This window comes from Phyllostomus discolor, chromosome 9, assembly GCF_004126475.2.
Source record: "Phyllostomus discolor isolate MPI-MPIP mPhyDis1 chromosome 9, mPhyDis1.pri.v3, whole genome shotgun sequence".
NCBI classification, from domain to species: Eukaryota; Metazoa; Chordata; class Mammalia; order Chiroptera; family Phyllostomidae; genus Phyllostomus; species Phyllostomus discolor.
In genome coordinates this window covers 77,204,698-77,226,960 of record NC_040911.2, presented here as the reverse complement: position 1 = coordinate 77,226,960, position 22,263 = coordinate 77,204,698, and the positions used below count along the sequence as shown (strand labels likewise).

Genomic DNA, 22,263 nt, shown 5'->3' with positions numbered 1-22,263 from the left:
CAGCCTCTGGGACAACTTCAAGAGGTCCAGCATTTGCATCATAGGGGTGCCAGAAGGAGAAGAGAAGGAGCAAGAAATTGGAAATCTATTTGAAAAAATAATGAAAGAAAACTTCCCTAATTTGATGAAGGAAATAGACATGGAAGTCACAGAAGCAGAGAGAGTCCCAATTATGATGGATGCAAAGAGGCCCATTCCAAGACACATCATAATTAAAATGCCAAAAATTAAAGATAAAGAGAGAATCTTAAAAGTAGCAGGAGAAAAGAAGTTAGTTACCTACAGGAGACTTTCCATAAGACTGTCTGCTGACTTCTCAAAAGAAACTTTTCAGGCTCAAAGGGACTGGCAAGAAATATTTAAAGTCATGAAAAGCAGGGAACTACAGCCAAGATTGTTCTACCCAGCATAGCTAACATTTAGAATTGAAGGGCCAATGAGGAGCTTCTCAGACAAGAAAAAACGAAAGGAGTTTATTATCACCAAACCATTATTATATGAAATGTTAAAGGGACTTATTTAAGAAAGGAAGATCAAAACTATGAACAACAAATAGGTAAAAAAAACCCCAAATTTATCAACAATTGAATCTAAAAAACATGCTAAACAAATAATAAGAATAGAGACAGAATCATGGATACAGAGAAAGTTTTGATGGTTGCCAGATGGGAGGGGACTGTGGGGGAATGGGTGAAGAGGTGAGGGGATTAAGAAGTACAAATAGGTAGTTACAGAATAGCCGTGGGGGTATAAAGTGTGATATAGAAAATGGAGTAGCCAAAGAACTTGTACCTATGACTCATGGATATGAACAATGGTGGGGGAATTGCCTGAGGGAGTGGTGGATGCTGGGTAGAGGGGAGCAAAGGAGGAAAAATCAGAACAACTATAATACCATAATCAATAAAATATAATTTAAAATAAAATAAAATATTCTGTATGTTAAGGTATAATATTTAGTAGCAGTGCTTCCTGAACTTCATCACTATATAGAAAGATATGTGCAACCTACACATTGGTTTTAATGAAGTAATTAATTCATATTTCTTATGCCGTATCAACTTTTGTTCAATTGTTCCATAGAAACTTAAATGCAACAATGGATGGCCGTGTCAGAACTGAAGGGCTTCCTCGAGCCTTTAATATGTAAATGAACATTGTAAGTGTTCTGGAGGTGGCCTGGCCTGAATATGAAATCCTTTTACTTTCCCCATAATCTTCTTTTGAGAGCTGTGTTCTACACAACACACTGGAGAAGCATAACTTTAAAACATTAATCCCCTTAAAAGAATGTATTGTCGCCTTAACCACTCGGCCACCTGTTCCCTCCCATCCCAGCTCCTGCCCCTGCCCCCACATATAACGTCACAATCTAGCGACTGGGGTACCCAGCCCTGGTGAACACCTAAGGCTCCGCCCCCCACTGTAACAAGAGCAACCAGACGGGGGGCGCGGGGAGGAGAGACAGGGAAAGAAAGACAAAAGATATGTTTCCAACAGAACAGATTAGTCCCCCAGGACTCATCCTTTTGAGAGACCAAGAAATAGCCAATCTATCAGATGCACAGTTCAAAACACTGGTGATCAGAAAGCCCACGGAATTGATTGATTTTGGGCGCAAATTAGATGAAAGGATGCAGGTTACCATAAAAGAGATGCAGGAAGATATACGGAGGAGAGCCAATAGTGAAAGGAAGGAATCTGAGTCTCAAAACAATACAGTGGACCAGAAGGAAGATAGAATCAACCAAGTAGAAAAGCATGATGAAATAAGAATTCAAAAAAACGAGGAAAAGCTTAAGAGCATCCAGGACACCTTTAAACATTCCAACATCCGAATTATAGGGGTACCAGAATGGGGAGGGGAAAAGCAACAAATTGATCACGTATTTGAACAAATAATAAAGGAGAACTTCCCCAATCTGGCAAAGGGAACAGTCTTCCAAGAAATTCAAGAAGCTCAGAGAGCCCCAAAGAAGTTGGACCCAAGAAGAAACAGACCAAGGCACATCATAATTACATTAGCCAAGGTAAAAAGGAAGGAGAGAATCCTAGAAGCAGCAAGAGATAAGGGGACAGTAACCTACAAAAGAGTTCCCATCAGACTGTCAGCTGATTTCTCCAAAGAGACCTTACAGGCAAGAAGGGGCTGGAAAGAAGTATTCCAAGTCGTGAAAGACAAGGACCTACATCCCAGATTGCTCTATCCAGCAAAGCTCTCATTTAGAATGGAAGGGAAGATAAAGTGCTTTTCAGATAAGGTCAAGTTAAAGGAGTTCATCATCACCAAGCCCTTATTTTATGAAATGCTAAAGGGACTTATCTAAGAAAAGAAGATAAAGAAAAGACATGTATAGTAAAAGAACAGTAATCTCACAATTATTAACAACCACACCTAAAGCAAAACCAAAAGAAACTAAGCAAACAACTAGAACAGGAACAGAACCACAGAAATGGAAGGCACATGGAGGGCTAGCAGCAGGGGGGTGGGAGGAGGAGAGAGGGGGAAAAGGTATAGAGAATAAGTAGCATAGAATGTAGGTTGAAAATAGGTAGGGGGAGGGCAAGAATAGTATGGGACATGTAGAAGCTAAAGAACTCATAAGCATGACACATGGACATGAACTAAAGGGGGGGAACGTGGGTGGGAGAGGGGGTACAGGGTGGAGAGGAGAGAAGGGGGGAAATGGGACAACTGTAATAGCATAATCAATAAAATATATTAAAAAAAAAGAATGTATTGTCATAGACAGCTATCATGACAGTAGGGCAGGAATAAAGGCCAGTGGAGAAGCAGCAATTGGTAAATTGCCTGTTACCCAGTCAGAATTAATATAGGGAGGACCTGAAATTTTACCAAATTAAAATTAATAATAATTAAATAGAAAGAGGAAAAAACCATGGAAGGTTTGAGACAGATAGTTTGTGATTCCTCTCAGCTAGCTGGCATGTTTATTTTTCACTGGAGTTCATAATGGACCCTCTGCTATGTGAATTAGATATTGTGGTCTTGCTTTGTTATGGTATTTCAAAAAGTTCTAAATTTAACACATGCTGCTCTTCAAGGTGTATGCTTTGAACAGCCCTCCATTTATGGTCTGGGTTCTGGCTGTGTAAGCTTCTCTATCTCTATTTAGTTAGAACAATAATTTCCTCAGTGCAGCATTTTAATTCTCATTCATGCAATATTTTCGTGAATCTGATGTTTTCTCATAAATATGTAGGCAATAGAGCTATTTCTGGAAATAGGAACTGAGAATTTAATTGTTCCTGGTTCTCTTAGTGCACTCTCCACAACCACAAAAAAAGTAGCCTTTGCTAGTTCCTTTGCTTCAACCTGTAGATGTAAGACATTTTGAAACTATTTCAAGTTCATACTAAGTGCAAAAATGATCATTTAAAGAAATTCCCCTAAGGATACTGGCGATGCCTTTATTGAGATATTTAGCTCTTTTCTTTCTTTTTTTTTTGGCAAAGTAGTTGAACTTTTGTTTCAAGGGAAATTAAGAATAGATGACTTGCTTGTAAAGATATTGTTTGCAAACCTTTGTGGAATTTATTTTGGGCCAAATTAAACCACACGTAACTCAAAAGAGTGGTCCTTTTTTGTTGCTATTTTATTTTGTTTTACTTACATATTTTATTATTATTATTTATTATTATTTTAACTATAGTTTCAGTGATGGAGTTCTGGTGGTTACTTAGTTTTATTGTTAAGTAAAAGATTGATGATGATGCAGAAGCCGACCCCTGTTGTAATAGTTAAAGCCACCTCTAGCAGCTAAACTGACGTGGTGAAACTTAGCCTGACCACAGATATGCCATCACTATATAGAATGACTATGGAATAGAAAAGTTCTCCTCCTCATTGAGATCTCATAGTGATCATGCACGTATTTTGGAGACTTGAAGGATCATGGATCAAAATGCTAGATTATTAAGATATAATATAAGAGAGGAATGGGAGTGCATGGTCCTGTATGGAGCTGTATGCTATAAAAGATAACTCCCAAAGCTCAGTAGACTAAGAATTAATAGAAGCTTGTTTTGTTTTTAGCAAAATGCTCCTTATGGTGCACTGTTCTCTTCAAGCAATGATTCATAGACCTAGGATCTTTCAAAGTTGTAGGCCCATTGTCCTCAAGTGGGACTTCCAGTTTACCCTGCTTGGTTGCACCAAGCCAGAGGGGAAAGAGTAAAGAGAATGGAAGGTCACTGATGGAACATATGCTTTAGTTCTTACTCCACTTGCTAGAAGTCACATGGCTGCATCTTACCCTTGGGACATGGAGTCCAACCATATGCCTCAAAGAGGAAATTGGTTGTTCTGAACATGCAACTATATCTGCTGCATATATCTGGATATTTGCTTTTTTATGTTTATGATGGGGAAATTAACCTGAGTAATGACGTGGACTTAATTATCTCCAAAGGAAACAAAATTATACATGCATCTTAATTATACATTTGAATACCAGCCTAATAGTTAATATATCAACATTTTCAGTAATTTCCCTAAAAAGTTCTCTTTAAATTAAATATTTTTTGAACATTCCTGGAAGGCAGACTTTATTGAGCAAAGGATCTCTTCTCAATTTTCAAAATAAATAACCAGGTCATATTTGTCTCTCCTGAATTTCCTTGTGACATCAGACTGAATAGCTAAGCATCACACATGGCTAGAAAATAGATTTTGACAGCCTGGCTTTGTTAGTTATCATTTCAACAGGTACCATTAGCCTGAAGATGGAGCTGCCTGCCGTAGCACTAGTATGCTAATGGGAAGTAAATATTCATCCAAGGGCCCAGCCTCCTTTTCTAAATAGAAAATGACATCATGTAATTGGTTTTGTCTGAACTGCTCAGTGGGTGAAAATGTGATTCACATGAGTAAAGGCATGATGTCATTATTCCCAGAGAAGATTCTCTGGGGGAGGCTGGGCGCTCAGCAGTCTGATTCTTGGAGCCAGCAGCAGCAATACATAAACCTGGCACAGAACTTTAATCTCATTTATACCATATAGTAATGTCCCTCTCCAATGGAAACATGGCGGCTGTTTTAAAAACAGGAAATGCACAAGTGGTCCAGAGTACCACTGATGCCTCTAAAAGAACTCTTTGAATTAAGGAATTGTCTGCTGTGGTCTTGACTCCCATTGGTCTCTCACCTGACTATGTAGTGTCAGCGGTGGGACAGGAATATAATTACAGCCTTCAGTTCATTCATTCCCAAACCCAAGTGGCAAAGAGGCACAGGACTTAGAGATGGCATTTACTTATTCATTCATTCATTCATTCAGTAAATGCCAACCACCCACTATATGCATGATAGTGATCTAGGTGCTGGAGATATAGCATGGATATAATAAAATTGCTCCTCTTATAGATAATAAGCAAATAAATATTAATATTCTAACGCCAGGTAGAGCTAAATGCCATGCAGAAATATAAAGCAGGGTGAAGTACTAAGAGGCATGGGGTCATGGCATGGCATGGAAAGGGTAGCCTGTGAGTATGATAATTGAGTGGACACCTGAATGAAGTGAGGAAGAAAATCATGTAGAAATTTGGGGGAAGAAGATTACAGGTGGAAAGGACAGCAGAGACAAGGGCATTCTGGCTGAGGAGCGTGCTTGCTGCAGGGTGCAGCTGTGGGCCATCGCCCTATCTGAGGCTTCTGTTTCATGGTTGAGCACCAAGATGAATGACACTTTGTAGTCTTTGGGCTCTGCACTTGGGCTGGGGACTGTAATTTGTCATTTCTGAGCCTTGAGTGATGGGCAAAATTGGGATATACTACCACATTCAGGCAATGCATTGGTGTATTGTCCATAAAGAATTTTACAGCAGTTACAAGTGTGACCCAAGTTGGTCTGCTTTTTATTATCATAATGCTTAAACCATTTCAGGGATAAAATACTCTTCCTCACTGTACCAGACCACCTTCATTTCCCTGTATTCCTTGGTTACAATACTGCTTTTGTCTGAAGTGAGCCAGGCACAAACACTGACTTAAACAAAAACCCTTAGATTTTTTATTAACAATATATTGTTAACAATTAACAATATATCAACTATATATTAACAATATATCATTGTTTAAAAAGACTATATATGTGTCTGGGCGCATTTATGTGTACCCTTATGCACACATATATATGCATACATATATTCATTAGCATATTTAGCAAGGCTATATCATATTTAGCAAGGGTGTATGAATTTTAAATGAATGGTATATTTGAAATCAAAAGATCCTACATGAAAGTGTTTAATTATTAAGATAGAGAAACTAGCATTACTCAGTACCTACAATGTACCAAGAAGGTATCATTCATAATTTTATTCATTTGTTCAAAAACCATTTAGTGGGACTTACTCTGTGCTGCTGAAGATATAATGAACAATAAAAGGGATGCACAAAACCATAAGTATGGCATTACTAGTGAAGTTTTACAAATAGGAACACTGAGGCATGGCAGAGTTCAACTTGTACTCAAAGCCACACAGCCGCTACAAAAGAGCTGGAACTCACATGCAATTTTTTTCTGTGCCTTGTTTCTTGTTTGAAAAAAAAAACAAAAATTAAGTTCAGATGTTGGTATATAGTATATAAAAACAATCGATAGGATAATCCAATACAATATAGAATCTGGTAACATGGAATTAATTGATACTGGGATAACTGGGAAAGGATATGTGATCTTTCCTATAAGAGCAAGTCTTCCTCCCAGCCATGGTACATTATATTAATAATTCTGTGACTTCCTGTCATGCACATGACTGCTTCTCCACAGCACTACAGGGGCAGTACACAACACAATGTCATAACCACCACTTCTCAAATTTTAAGATGCATATGAATCTCTGCTTGTTAAGGATGCATCTCTTTAAGATGCTTGTTAAATTGAAGATTCTGATTCACAGGTCTAGGGTGGGGCTTGAGATTTTGCGTTTCTAACAAGCTCCCAGATAATGCAGATGCTGCTAGTCTGTGGGCCACATTTTGATTTTAAGGCTTCTACAGTTATTTATGGCACCAACCAGAAAGTGTTGGGCCCCATCCCTACTATTGGTTACTTTGCAACAGTGTTTTCTGGACAGACTTTCCAGTGGAACAGCTTACTGGATTTGAAGAAGGGACAGAGCGATGGTAGAAGAGATAAAGGGAAAAAAAGAAAAGTGTTATGTTGTATTCTGTACTTCATTCCTAAAGAAACTGCACATCAATCAGCCTGATTCAGCTCAGCTCATCAGAACACACATGCCCTCGCTTGACAAGGTGTTGCTCACCTTGAGGTATGAGAATTTTGCTCATTGGTGTAATCTCAATTTTACCTTGCTCAAACAAAACAAAAAAAGCCAATAGTATGTCTGGTCATAGCATTCATTCTAGCTATGTGCTAATGTTAATTTTAAGTTCTTTGGCTACTATATTAAAATTATCCCTTTTGCCAAATATTTCAATGTGAATATTTTGAAAATATGCAAGAGAATTACTTTATTAGATAATGCTTCTGAAATTTTAATGAGCACACGTATTACTTAGCACCTAGGTAAGGTGATCCATGGACCACTCCAAGCAGAGAGGACTTACTTAGAATATTTGATCTTACCGTGAATTAAGATGGCATTGTATGTGTGTGTATTATTTGAAGTGGTGAGGAAGTTCTATATTCATGAATAACTTGAATGATAGAAAGAAGATATCTGCCTCATTACATAGGCCAGTGATCAGAGATTCCTCAATTGCATCATTTTCTTGCCATGAAGGACTATTCAAGCATCAACTATATAAAAGTAATTTTGGTCAGTAAGATGATGGTCTATTGCAGTTTTTCTGAAATTGGGCTCTATTTTAGAACATTCAGCAGATTCTAAAAGCATAGAAGTACAGGGCTCACCCCAGACCAACCTAATCAATGTCTTGGGGCATGGTTCATAAGTAATGAGTAATTTCTAGACCAGCAGCAGCAGCAGCAGTACCTGCAAACTTATTAGATGTGTAGACTCCAAGGCCCCATCCAGATCTACTGGAACAAAATCTGCATTTTAAAAAGACCCCCAAGCAATTCCCATGTGTGTTCAATTTCAAGAGGCACTGCTAAGTGGAAGATAATCGGGTATAGTTACTACAGCAACATAATTGTAAGGCATTAAGTGCTGCCTTTCCTGTCTAGCAGTTTGAGCTTCTGTCTGATATTAGGACCAAAAGAAGACAGACAGAGATAATGGGCTCATCCAAAGCCTGGTACGTTGAGTGAACCTGAGGCATGTGGATGGTGTAACATAACGGGGAAGACACAGAATACATATCCATTTCCATGTAACTAGTGCTTTGCATCACTAGTTCCACCTAAAGCTCCTCTCTACCATGGTTTTTCCTCACTTTCTTCCACAAAGCCTCACCACTTGCTTCCAGATTGAAATCTAGTGAGTAAAAGTTTGTCTGAAAGAAAATGAATTGATAATTTAAGTCTGAAATTGCTTAACCATTGCCACAGCTGTGTTCACAGTCTCGCTACTTTTCAGTAATGCAGTTTCTTATGACTGGGTTAAAACTCAAACAAAGGACCAAAGGATCAAGTATTTATTGTGGAACTACTTTTGTGTCTACCATCTTTCTGAAGGTGACAGTGACTAATGTAAAGGGTTAGTTGCTTGACACTTGTTGAAGACACATGCACTTAAATGGTGTACAAATACTATGTTAAGTTCTGAAATAGTAAAGAAACATAAAGGAAAGGCGTAAGAGTGGAGCATAGGTTGTCTGAGCAAAAAAAAAAAAATTAGAACAGGGTTATGTCAGTTTGAGGAGAGGCGTCACAAAGCCACTGGAACTTTAGTTGAGTAAATACAAGATGTGAGACTTTCCATGTAGAGCCAACAACTTACACAAAGGCAAAATAATTAAATGGCAAAAGATGAAGGAAGAAATAATATTGAAGCTTGCTCTTAAACATGCAATGTTATTTTATAGTTTACACTTTAAATTTGGGGCAAAAATTTTACATATTTGGGGGAAATTGTAGCAGTTTTTCTAATTTTTATTAAGGAAGGTAGTCAGTTTTGAAAATAAACATATTTTAGATAGTTATAATTTTCATTATTTTTTTCTCAAGAGTACAGATTATGATGTTTCCTGGTAACATTTGTTAACTTCAAAATGTAAAGCATAAAGCTTTATGAAATATTAATTATGAAAAAAGCTTTTCTGCTAGAAATGATCTAAAAACTTTAGTGTTAATTTGAGAAAGTTCTTTGCATAATTTAAAAATTTTCAAAATTGCTTGGGTGTTATGTACTGATGCTTCATGAACTTCATTCTGTTAATACTATACTTGTAAAATCTTCACTATGTGGTGAGGTTTATAGAGCCAATTTTGCAGTCCGAGAGTCATGCCTAATTCTTTAGATAAATGCTATTTGGAATTTCTGTTGTCATTAAACTCTTCAATGTGGGAAATAGGACTTATAACTCCAATCTAAATAAGTATTCTCTCTTTTTGCATAATAATATTAAAGTGTTAATAAGAAGCACATGTATTCAAAATAATGTAAAATTATATACACAATAAATTCACATATTTTTAATATCTTTAGTTTTTATTATCACTTCTACTTGCACTTGTTTATTTACTTTATCCTATCTGCTTTAGAATGCTAATTGATAACAAATTACATCATCATAGAATAAATGTAGACCATCAAATTATATATTACTATATAAACATTTTTACTTAGATTACAGATTAATGTAGTGTATTTTCAACAAGAAAATAGTGCTGAAAAGCATTTCAGAAGATTATTTTTAAAACTTCGCCAAATTCATTTATTAGGTTGAGTAGTTTTTTGGTGGAGTCTATAGGGCTTTCTATGTACACTATCATGTCATCTGCAAACAGTAACAGTTTTACTGCCTCCTTTCAAATGTGGATGCCTTTTATTTCTTTTTCTTGTCTGATTGCTGTGGCTAGGACTTCCAATACTATGTTGAATAGAAGTGGTGAAAGTGGACACCCTTGTGTTGTTCCTGATCTTAGTGGGGAAGCTTCTAGTTTCTGCCCATTGAGTATGCTGTTGGCTGTACATTTCTCATATATGACCTTTATCATGTTGAGGTATGCTCCTTCTACTCCCACTTTGCTGAGTGTTTTTATAATAAATGAGTGTTGTACCTTATCAAATGCTTTTTCTGCATGTATTGATATGATAGTGTGATTTTTACCTTTTCTTTCTTTTATGTGATGTATTATGTTGATTGATTTGTGAATATTGTACCATCTGTAAATGAGTGGATCAAAAAATTATGGTACATTTACACAATGGAATACTATGCAGCAGAAAGAAAGAAAGAAAGAGCTCCTACCCTTTGTGACAGCATGGATAGACCTGGAGAGCATTATGCTAAATGAAATAAGCAGGGCAGTGAAAGACAAAGAACGTATGATCTCACCTATAAGAGAAACCTAATCAACAAAACAAACAAGCAAGAAAAATATAAACAGAAACATTGAAATAAAGAACAGATTGATGGTAAACAGAGGGGAGGGAGGAGGGGGGTAATGGGGAAAGAAGGGGAAGGGTCATCAAGGAATATGTATAAAGGACCCATGGACATAGCCAAAGGAGGGTAGGATTGAGGGTGGGAGTGGGGGTGGGTGGGGCATGGGGAAGGGGATGGGGGAAAATGGAGACAACTGTACTTGAAAAATGATAAATAAATAAGTAAATAAATAAATAAATAAATAAATAAAAGGAGAAGAAAGGTAGGTTTCCTATTAAACCCACTAAATTCTAACCAAATTACCCCAAGGAATGTGACAGTGCCTAGATTGGAGTGAACCTTTTGAAGACTAGAGTAGTATACAGTTTGAAAACCATGATAAACTGAGTATTCAACTTGGCTTAAACAAAAGTAAAATGGGAGACAGAATACTGCCTCTCTGTTTTGGAAACAGGAGCTGAAAGTTTAGATTATGTATAGAAAAAATTTGAATGCATTTGTTATTTAAGAAGTTAAATGGTAGTGTGTTAACCTTTAGTGATAAGATTTTATACTATGTTATCACCAGACAACAATAATCCTCAGAGTTATCACTTTCAAAGTGGCTTGAAGGATCTTCTGATATAATTCCTAACATGTTCTTAAATAGCACTAATTTGAAAAAAAACTAATTATTGTGAATTTTCAAATGGCTTCTGATACAGATATTTTATTTTGAAAATATTGTTTTTTTCTGTAACAATAATGACATTCACTATCCATCCATTTTTTCTTTTCTTTGTCTATGGTTATTGTCTGCTTTTTGTTCTATACCCAGAAGGTAGTGCATTAGGAAGCCCAGTTGCTACCAGTTGGTGGTTGTATAGTACTTAGTATTACCAAACTAAATGCTTAATAAACATTTCATATTTATTCTTTTTTGGGTGTGCATTTAATTTAGCTCATTTCAGTTAATTTTCTCAAAACTAATCATAAACTAGTTACATAATAGTTCTTAATTACTGTTTTGGAAGGAACTATTTTTATATACTAGTTGTTTTTTCCACCATGAGATTGTGTGTATCTTCTGTATCCTTCACCTTAATAATATCACATTGAAAGTCATGCAGTAGACACTAATCAGATAAATAATTTGAATTGTCCCTTGATTTGAAATTCACAAATAATGAATGCAGCTGAAAGTCAATGCTTTTGTGAATAATGGTTTTGTTTCTTACAAAGTGTTGGAGGTGGTGTCTACTTAAATATCACTTTTTTATGAAAGAGGAAAAATTAAATATTAGGAACACTTTCAGGCTTCAAATGAAGAAAACACACTTAATAATGGTGTGAACCTTCATGAACATCCACAACTTAAAGAATTATTTTAGTATGCCATTTATTTATAGTTTAATAAAATCTGTGTTTTTTTACAACTTAATTTGTTTTGTGCTTGAAGGAAATTATTTTAAAACTGTGATTCTGCAAGCCCAGGATGAAATTTGTCTTTTCTGTCCAGCTTAACAAAGTGGCATGCCCATTAACATATAGCAGTGAATAAAAAGGATATTTCTCAAAAATATATGTTTGTATAACATCCTATTATATCCCCCTTAAGGAAAGTAATAACAGCAATACTTTCAAAATTATTTATCTGTCCAGTAAGCCCCATACAATCTCAATTATAGGAAAGTGGATTCCCTTTTCGGAAATGCTGCTTGCAGTCCTTATTTTCACTCAGAGAAATAAAAAGCAATTTAATTACAAAGGACTCAATTTTATATATCGGAAAAATATATATAAATGCAGACTGCTTGCCAAGTGGGGCTGTATATAATAAACTGAATTTTGAAAACTTATGCTCAAAACATAATCAGAAAATCACAATCTGTGAGGTTGTTATTAATAGAAAGAACTGTTTGGCAGAAGTAAACAGGGCAAGCAGTCCTACTTTCTTTTTTACCTGTTTTCCTAAAAGTCCTTTACTGATTGAGAGGAATTATTTGGGGGTGAGGAAATGGTAGTGGAAAAAAATGTGGGAGAAGTTTTCTTCCTACTTATCTGAAACCTTTGTCTACCTATGGAAACAGTGAGAATTGTGTCAGGCTGAATAAAACCTTGGAAGATTAACCAGGCCAGTGTTATTTGAGAGCAGAATTCTTTACACCAGCCCTCTTTTTCTATCTAGTAAGCATTATATTCAAATAAAACATATTTATTCTCTCTCCAGTTCTACTATAAGATCCTTGAGACAAAACCTGAGTCTTTTACTTTGCCTTCCTAACAACTGATACAATCTCCCACCCATAGAAGATCCTCCATAAATGTTTCCTGCTAAGCTTACTGATGTGATTCTTCCAAAATATGTGACCCCTGGCATTTAACTAGCATTGTACCTCAGACTCTTCAACCATACAATAGGATAATAATTCCCCCTGTGGTTAGTTTTTCAGGTAATGGGTACAAAGCACCAAGCATAAGTAGGGCTCCATAACTGATGAACACTCCATCTTTCGCATATAGTTTCCTGATTGTCTTTGTTCCATCCTTTCCCACTGCTTCATCTTTTGTGTGCTCTTAAGTGACCATCACGCACCCATTACAGAATGCACATGTATTTTCTCTTTTTTTCCTGACTGCCTTTATTTGTTTATTTAATTATTTAGCTTCAGTTGAATTTATTGGGGTGATGTTGGCTCATAAAATTACACAGATTTCAGGTATACAGTTCTACAGTACATATGCACATATAGTAATCACATGCCACATGCTGACATACCAGCTACACATTGTTTTATCAAATGCTGTTGACATTAATGGTTATGAAGTTGGTTCAAAAAAGTCAGTGTATGGAACACATTTTTAAAAAGTGATTTATTGTTTAAGAATATGCTCCTAATTAAGCCAAGTGACTTGGTTGATTAACCCTTGTCTGGCTCAAATCATAAGTACTTGAACAAATAATGCATTCTTGGGGTACTTTTAATTAAAAGTATTGAGTTAATACCTTAAAATTATAAGCATCTTTAAGGCATTGATTTGAGTTCTGTTTAGAACAGTCCTGTTCAATAGAAATATAATGCTATCCACATTTGTAATAGTAAACCGTGTTGCAGAATGGTATAACTGCAAAAAAAAAAAAGCCCATAACAATAGTATCTTCTTAAAACCATTTCATTTTTTTTACTGTCTTGCTTCAATCTCTGTTTCTCAGTTTAAATACCAATTCCAGGAGAACAAGGATTTTGTTGAGCTCTTTCATTGCTGCATCTCCACATTTTGAAAACGGTGCCCAGTACGAGAAGACTCTATAAACAGTAGTTGTAAATGAATATCTGTTCTTATGGTTTTATGTAGCCTTAAGCTTTTCAAAGTCAACATGAAGGGAGGGGACTTCCCGGTGCTTCACATGGAAGAAAGCTTTTGAAAACCGGCCCTTAGTTATAACAGATTTGTATTTCATGGAATCTCATTCAGTGGGTACTGACTGATGAAGCAAGCAAGGCCTCATATTCTTTAGCAAACTTGAAAACACAGCTGTTAAGATTTTTTTCAATTAAAAAAGAAAGTGAAAAGCATAATTGTCAAATAAAACTTTGTGTAAGAAGCAAACTTGCAGGGTCGCCATCTGTATCTTACCCTTAGAGTGGATTCATCCAAACATAGAACCTGGAGTCGATAGTTGTGTGTTCCTCAGGCAATTCTTCACAAGTCTCATTTTTAAAAAGATTTGGTTTTGATAAGAACAGGAATGAAAACCAGTGTGTCTCAAAGTATTTATTTTTTAAAGTTTTTTCTTCATTCTTGCATTCCTGATTAATTTTAATTTCTCAGGTAAATTGTAAGCTGCTTAAGGACAGAAATAAAAGCATACTTAACTATCCCTTCACATTCCTGGGACATAAGATGAACCCTGTGCATGGCAGGCATTCACTGAAATTCAGGCATTGGTGATGCTAATACTCTTATATGGAGTTATTAGTCACAGGGAAGTCCATTATGCACATAAACACAATTTATTGGCCTGAAAACTTTCAAGACAATTCTGAGAAACACATTAGCCAGAGTGGGGCACAGAAGGTCAGAGCCAGAGGGCCTCCTCTGATGAACCTGGGCCTGAATGAGCTCAGCCGATGAATGGCAGAGCCTCATTCTGCTATGCTAATGTTAAATATAAACTGAGGCGTGTTAAAATTTTAAGAGTTTATTTCAGTAAAAATTGATTCAAATACAGCAGTGCCCAACTGGAAACGGTTAGAGGCATTCCATGGACAGGAACTAGAAGAAAGACTTTTATAAAGATGGGAAAGCAAAACAAGGAACTTATTTGATTGCCTGTCCCATAAGTGGTTGACTTATTTGGGAAAGCGTTAGCTGGCTGTTTGTGGTTGGTATCTTTAGGCTTCGATTTCTTAACCTTGAGGCACTCTACACTTAGGTTTTGTTTGCTTGTGGTAGGCAGCTAAGGCATTATAGCCACCTGACACTAATGGCCTTGTTTAATTTAATACCAGTAATTCTTCAGACTTAGTGTGCATCTCAATTATGTATAGGAAATATTAAAAATGTACAATGGATGTCTGGACTCTACCCACAGACACAGAACCTACAGAGGTGCTATTTAAAAGCTGTCTAGGTCTTGGACCAGTTGCTCTGAGATGCAAGGAGAGTACATATATGAGTATCTGGGGGAAGTAAAGAAACCAAGGTGGAGGGATCAGGTTATCTACTACACATAACAATTTTTTTGTAAATGTGTATATTATATGATTGACTGGATAATTAGTTCCATGTTAATTTATTATAGATTTATTTTTATTTTTTATTAAACTGGGTTGACATTGGTTAAAAGATCACATAGGTTTCAAGTGTACATTTCTGGTACACGATCATATAGATTTATTTCTATTCAAATTTGAATTTATAACGGGTAAAAAAAATTTAAATCACAGATAAAATGATGTTTCAATGTTGTTTTAGGAAATGGAAATTCTGTTAAAGCAGCTATTTTAGGAGGTTTTTTTGTTACTATACCCCCAAAATATTATATTGTTGTAGGGAAAAATATATAAAAATTAAACTTTACTAAACCGAATGCAAATGTCACATGCTACATGATTATATTGTAAGTGTGAAATGGAAAAATAATTGAGTGGAGTTAGAAAAATTAATTAGAGTGTAGACATATAAATTTACAGAACATTTTATATTGAAAACTAAATACCTAAAGTATTTCCAAGCAAACAAGCATTCATTGCTGTGGGCATTTGCTTTCTAACCTACCCAGCTCCCTGACTGCACCTTAAATTTCTGCTTTCAGAATTTTAACAGGCTTAAATAACCACCTATTGCTGTAATCTTGCAGGACACTTTTAACCAGTTAAAAGTGAGGACAAGGGGACATTCAGAGTTTCTGGGTCTGATCTGTTCTGAAGCTCCTCAGAGAACTTCTACAGTGACTAAAGTCCAGCTGTTTAGATAACAGCCACTTCAATAAAGTTATCTGTAACACGGCCCACTTCAGAGGTTGGCCTGAGATGGAGCAGTTTTTAAAGATAACTATTTATTTTCTAAAAGCTTTTTTTAAAAAAAGTATTGTTGTTCAGTTACAGTTGTCCCCATTTTTCCCCCATCGATCTCCCCTGCCCACCCCCTCTCTCCCACATTCAATCCTAAACCCTCCTTTGTTCTTGTCCATGGGTTCTTTATATATGTTCCTTGACTTGACCCTTCCCCCTCCTTTCCCTCCTCTCTCCTCTCTCCCCTCTGGTCACTGTCAGTTTGTTCTTTATTTCCCTGTCTCTGGTTCTATTTTGCTCTTGTTTGATTTGTTGATTAGTTTCCACTTATAGGTAAGATCATATGATATTTTTCTTTCACCACCTGGCTTATTTCACTTAGCATAATGCTTTCCAGTTTCATCCATGCTGTTGCAAGGGATAGGAGCTCCTTCTTTCTTTCTTCTGTGTAGTATTCCACTGTGTACCACAGTTTTTTGATCCACTCATTTATTGATGGGCATGTAGACTGTTTCCAGCATTTGGCTATTGTAAATAACACTGCTATGAACATTGGGGTACATAAGGTCTTTTAAATTGGTGTTTCAGGATTCTTAGGGTATAATCCTAGAAGTGGAATTGCTGGGGGGTCAAAAGGCAGTTCCATTTTTAGTTTTCTGAGGAAATTTCATACTGTTTCCATAGTGGCTGCACCAGTCTGTATTCCCACCAACAGTACACTAGGGTTCCCTTTTCTCCACATAGTCAGCAACACTTAACTGTTTGTTGATTTGTTTATGATGGCCATTCTGACCAGTGTGAAGTGGTATTTTTTAACCACTTTATAAATGTAGAATTTGTGTATTTTTTGTGAGGTCATGTGAGGACTGAATAGGAAAGATATATTCATTGTAGAAAATGTACAAAAAAATATTGAAACATGATGCGGACCCTGACCAGCAGGATCTATGTGTCGTGGCTATAGGAGACAAATTCACACAGACTGCAGAAGTCCTGTGGAGAAAAGGAATGGCATGGTAGCTTTCTAAGTGAGAGAGAGCCCTGCCCCTGTCTGGACAGGCTTTTATTGCTTTTCTGAGTATGTTACATTGAGGATGGTCCTCATTTACTATGCACAGGTTCACTGTTGGAGATTACCTTTTATAGATAACAAAGGAAAGAATGTTGCTAATTACTTCTAAGATAAGGATGTTACAGATCAAGGGGGAAAGTGGTTGAATTGGTTACACTCTATACTTGGGAGGTTTAGCGCAGATTTTAGGACATTACTTTAGAGATATGCATTAAGCATTTGCTGCCTTAATTCAGGGTGAGGGAGTTTTAGCAAAAGCAAGTCTCATAGCAGCCTAGGTACAATGCAGGCCTGATTCCCCATGGGAGAACCTATCCGTGGACTTGGTTCCTGTGTGTTGGACCTTACCCCCCACTGGCCTTTCCAAGTGGGGGCTGGGCTACATTCCCACACCACACGGAACAGTCCCCTATAGAAACACAATTCTCAGTTAATTCCCTCTTAAAATTTTGGTCTGTTACCACCATTTTTCCCTCTTTATATCTATACATAAACTAAATGTAATTTGGATAATATTTTACGTAGATTTTTGTAATGTGAGCTTTCAGTTATAGCATGAAAATTTTAACCTTTCATCATACATTCTTCAAAAACATTATAATAATTTATGATAAAACTATATGGTGTTTGGGAACAACCTGGCCAGGTTGCTCAGTTGATTAGAGTGTCATCCCAGTAAACAAAGGTAGCGGGTTCAGCAGGATCTGCCGAAGTAAGGCATGTATAAGAATTAACCAAAGAATGCATAAATAAATGGAGCAACAAATCTATGCTTCTCTCTCCCTTCCCCTTTCTCTCTAAAATCAATAAAAAATTTAAAAATCTGCAAGATGTTTGATATTTACTTCAAAATATTAGGGAGGGGGAGTGATACCCATGAATGAGGTGTAGTTAGAACAAGCTAGCACTTAATTGATATTTGTTCAAGTTGAGTAATGAGTACTTATGAGATCTTTATGTGTTTCTTCTATATACTTTCATCTGTTCAATATTTTCTATAATCAAACAATTTAAAACCTTATTTTTAGTAGTTACATTGTATTTCAATTTAGATGTTTATTAGAGCTTTAGATTGTTGATAGTTCTTACTATTGTAAACAGTTTGCAATCCCTTACAATTTTAATCTGTGATCAGCAGAGGGTGGGTAGGGTTTTTTATATAATAGATGTGTTGCTGCTGCACCCATATGTCTTTCATTTGGCTAGTGCACCCAGCCTTCAGCTGCTATGTATTTTGGCTGCTAATGTTTCACCCTTGAGAGGCCCGGTAGGTTATGTTACATCCCACCCAAGGGTGGCCCCACAGGCAATGAGTGACTTACATAAGGATGTAGATGTATAACTCTTTTGCCTCTAGGCAGGATTTTTGCCCCAGATCTCCCAGGGATTAGACTGATCTAGATTCTAGGTCTTTGCCTAGTTTCTCCCCTACCCTATCCTGCTTCACTTACTTCCTTACAGGTTTCTCCTGAGAGCCCTCCCTCAATAAGTCAAAGGCACAAGAATCTGTTTCTCTGCCTTTCATCCTGGGGAACCCAACCAAGAAAACATAACTAATATGAAAATATCAGATTTATTAATACAGCCAGGGCTGCCTCTCAACTCAAAGCCTCATGCTTAAAATGACCTGAAATGCTAGAATAATCTACCTTATCTTTTTTTTTTTGACTTACTGAAATTTCTCTAAGGAAGCTTTAATTCACTTTAGGAATGTATTAGCATTCCCAGACTCACCCAGATCATTTAAAAGTTAATTGGTCTATAAGTAACAAATGGGCATTTTTAGGATTTTTCTGTCTCCTCACAATAACTTGGTATCAAAATTTGTTGAACTGCATTCAATAACTATATTTTTGGTATAAACACAGTAAAACTCCAAATAGGATTAGTTCAATGAGTCTTTGCAAATTTCCTAGATTTAATGACTCTGTCTTGGGCAGTGTTGTTGTAGAGATCAACATTTCAGTTGCTAGCTTATATTTCCAAAAATATAACATGGTGAAGCTTCTTAGCTCTGTTCCATCTCAGCAGTGGCGTGTTAAGAAGACAAATGGAGATTAGGAAATATTTTTTTTCTAAATAAAATACCTCATTTTATGTGTTACTGATAAGCAGTGTTTACAACATTAAATAATTTAGTCCTCCTACATTTAGTGAATACCTTAAAAGCATGGGCAGCTCTGCCAGGTGCTGGGAGTCCACAGCAGTAGAATAGGATTCCTAGTCCCAAGAGTCTATTGTGGGGAGGGGTCGGGGTGTTGGGGAATAACCTGTAATCAAAGATCTGTAGCCCAGACTTGTCTGTAGCATGGTAGGACACAGGGTACAATTTGATCAATGGAATGAGCAGAGTAGAAGGGAACCCAGAGAAGCTCTGCTGGGAGCTGTGTATTATTTTTCTCATTAAAGGTGAATATTATGTAACTAAAATATTTCAGCTGAATGATCTGGAGAGATAAACAATCATAAGAGGTGAAAATGTCTTCATATAGTTATGAGTGCTCATTTTATAAAAAGCATAACTTGGGTGCACACATTTTCTTTTCTCTCCGTCCTCCACTAAACACTGGAAGTCAGAAAGGTAGCTTTGGTTTAGTAGGGTTTCAAAATGTTTATGTTGTAGCAAGTGCTCTTTGGGGTTGAGCAGGAGATGAAAATCATAACTACCCCCAGGAATCAAGTGGGTCCAAGCCATAGAAGCAACAAGAGGCTTGACAGAGGTCTGGGATCTAAGGCCGGCCAGGTCCAGGTGCGATGCCAGCAGTCAGTTCACCAGTGCAGCTTCAAGAAGCTCTAGCTTTTTCCAAGTAGTGTTTTGAAAAAGTTTTAGATTGGTCATATTCATGTTCAGTCATCCCCAGAGGCAAAAAGGAAGGAATCTATGGAGAACTCTATATACATGTTTTGAACCAACAAGAGAAAACTGGCATCTTGGTAGATTGTGTTATTGTCAAAATATTTGCTGCCAATTCCTGTCTGTCCTTCCTTGAGCCCCTCTCATCTAAAGGATTATCCTTGTGGCCCCATTGTAAAGGCTGGAACATGTGTTGATTTGAACAACGAAACATAAGAAAAGCAATAAAATCCATTTCCCAATAAAAGTTATAAGAGATATTGAGTAACTTGGCCACAAAATATTCTAGGCCATTCAACCAGAGTTTTAGAATCATTTTGTCAGTTTCTACAAAGAATTTGGGGTTTTGATTAGGATTATACAGTATAGATGAATCTGAAGAATATTTATAGTTTAAAAAATATTGAGTTATCTGATTCATGATATGGTATATCTTTTTATTTATCTTATTAATTTTTCAGTGATGTTTTATAGTCTTCAGTACATAAGTGTTTCATATCTAACTTTCAGATTTACCCCAAATATTCCAAATTTTTATGCTATTACTTTTTTCATTTTAATTTAATTATCTGTTACCAGTATATAGAAATAAAATAGGTTTTTATATTGATATTGATATTGAACCTGATAATTTTCCTAAACTTGCTTTTTTGTTATAATAGATTTTTATAGGTTCCACTGGATTTTCTACAAGGCAAATGTGCCCTTTTTTGTTTTTTTTTTTCCTAATCTGGTTGCCTTGACTTTTTGCACAGCTAGAACTTCTGGGACAATATTGCATAGTAGTGGTAAGAGTGGATACATTTGTCTTTTTCCTGATCTTGAAGGCAAAGCATTTAGTTTTTTATTACTAAATATGATATTTCTGTAGGCTTTTCACAGATGCTCTTTATCTACTTAAGAAAGTCCCTACCTAGCTTGCTGAGAGTTTTTGTCAGGAATATATGTTGGATTTTGTCATTTTTTTACATCTATTGAGATGATCATATGATTTTTGTTGCTTTTATTTTGTTATTATGATGAATTACATTGATTAATTTTCAAAAGATAAAACCACCCATGCATTTCTGGGATGAAATCCTCTCTTGGTCATGCTGTAGTATTATTCTATGTGTATATTATTGCTAAAACTTTGTTTTCAAATTAGCCATATATGTGTTAATGGAGGATATTTATCTGTGGGGGTTTTTTGCATGTGAGTTTTTTCAATTTTGGCATTGGGGTAAAGTTGGCCTCATAAAATGAGTTGGGACATTCAATTTTCTTTCAATTTTCTGTAAGAGTTTGTAAGTAATTGATATTTTTTTCTTCTTTGAAAGCTTGATTGAATTTGTCAGTGAAGCCATCTGGGCTTGGTCTATTTTATAGCCTTATGTTTCCACTTAACTTTTTGTACATATGTAATACTGTAAACTGTTTTAATGTCTTCATATGCTAATTTTAACATCTGTATCAGTTCTGCATCCATTTCCATTGATCAAGTTTTCTACTTTGTATGTGTTATATTTTCTTACTTTTTTGAATGAATACCAGACACTGTGAGTTTTACATTGTTGTGTACTGTATATTTTCTATTTTAACATTTTTGGTGTTGTTCCAGACACAAATTACTGAGAAATGCCTTAGTCTTTCTGGATTTTGCCTTTAAGAATTTTTTAGAAAGCAACATTGCTCAGCCTACTGTTAATTATTTCCCATTACTGAGACAAAGCCTTTTGTATTTTCTCTACCCAATGTCCCATGAATGACCTTTTCCAGTCTGGCTAGTAGGAACAGGTATTATTCCAGCCCTGGTGAGGGCTGGCCATCATTACCTCTAATTCTCATGGGTTTTTCTTTCCCCAGCCTTGGGTAGTTCCTTTACATGCATGTCCGATTAGTGCTCACGTGAGTACTAAGTAGAGGCCCTGACAAATATCTAGATTTGTTCTTTCTGTAGCTCTCTTTCTTTCTGTAGCTCTCTCCTCAGTACTCTTGCCTTAGTCTGCCTGAATTCTCGGGCCCATCACCTCAACTCAGGGAACCTCTGGGACCTGTCTGGGTTCCTGTGTATAAGTTGGGTTATACATAGGACTCATCTCACTATCTGTCATTAGTTGATGTTCTGTATCTTGAAAAAAGTTGTTTCATATATTTTGGTTGTTATTGTTTCAGGTAAGAGGGAGATTCTGGCCCCTGTTATTGCATTTTTACTAGAAATAGAAATAACTAAGTTGATATAGAAATCAGTGTTCATTCTTGTTTCAAGATATGGTATGCTAAAGAAATTGTCTCCAAATCATGTTATATATCTTGGCTACATAATTTACTAGCAAATCTGTTCATTTTTAAT

General features: G+C 36.2%; 1 protein-coding gene and 1 long non-coding RNA gene across 3 annotated transcripts in view; both read left to right on the top strand.

Annotated features, from left to right (window-relative positions):
* The window catches only part of PLCB1 (phospholipase C beta 1), a 660,986-nt gene that overhangs the window by 291,580 nt on the left and 347,143 nt on the right, over positions 1 to 22,263 (top strand). The gene's annotated exons all lie outside the window — the stretch shown is intronic.
* Positions 13,229 to 14,036, top strand: LOC118496878. The gene is made up of 2 exons (XR_004899440.1): positions 13,229 to 13,809; positions 13,872 to 14,036. It is a non-coding gene; the product is annotated as an uncharacterized LOC118496878 (long non-coding RNA).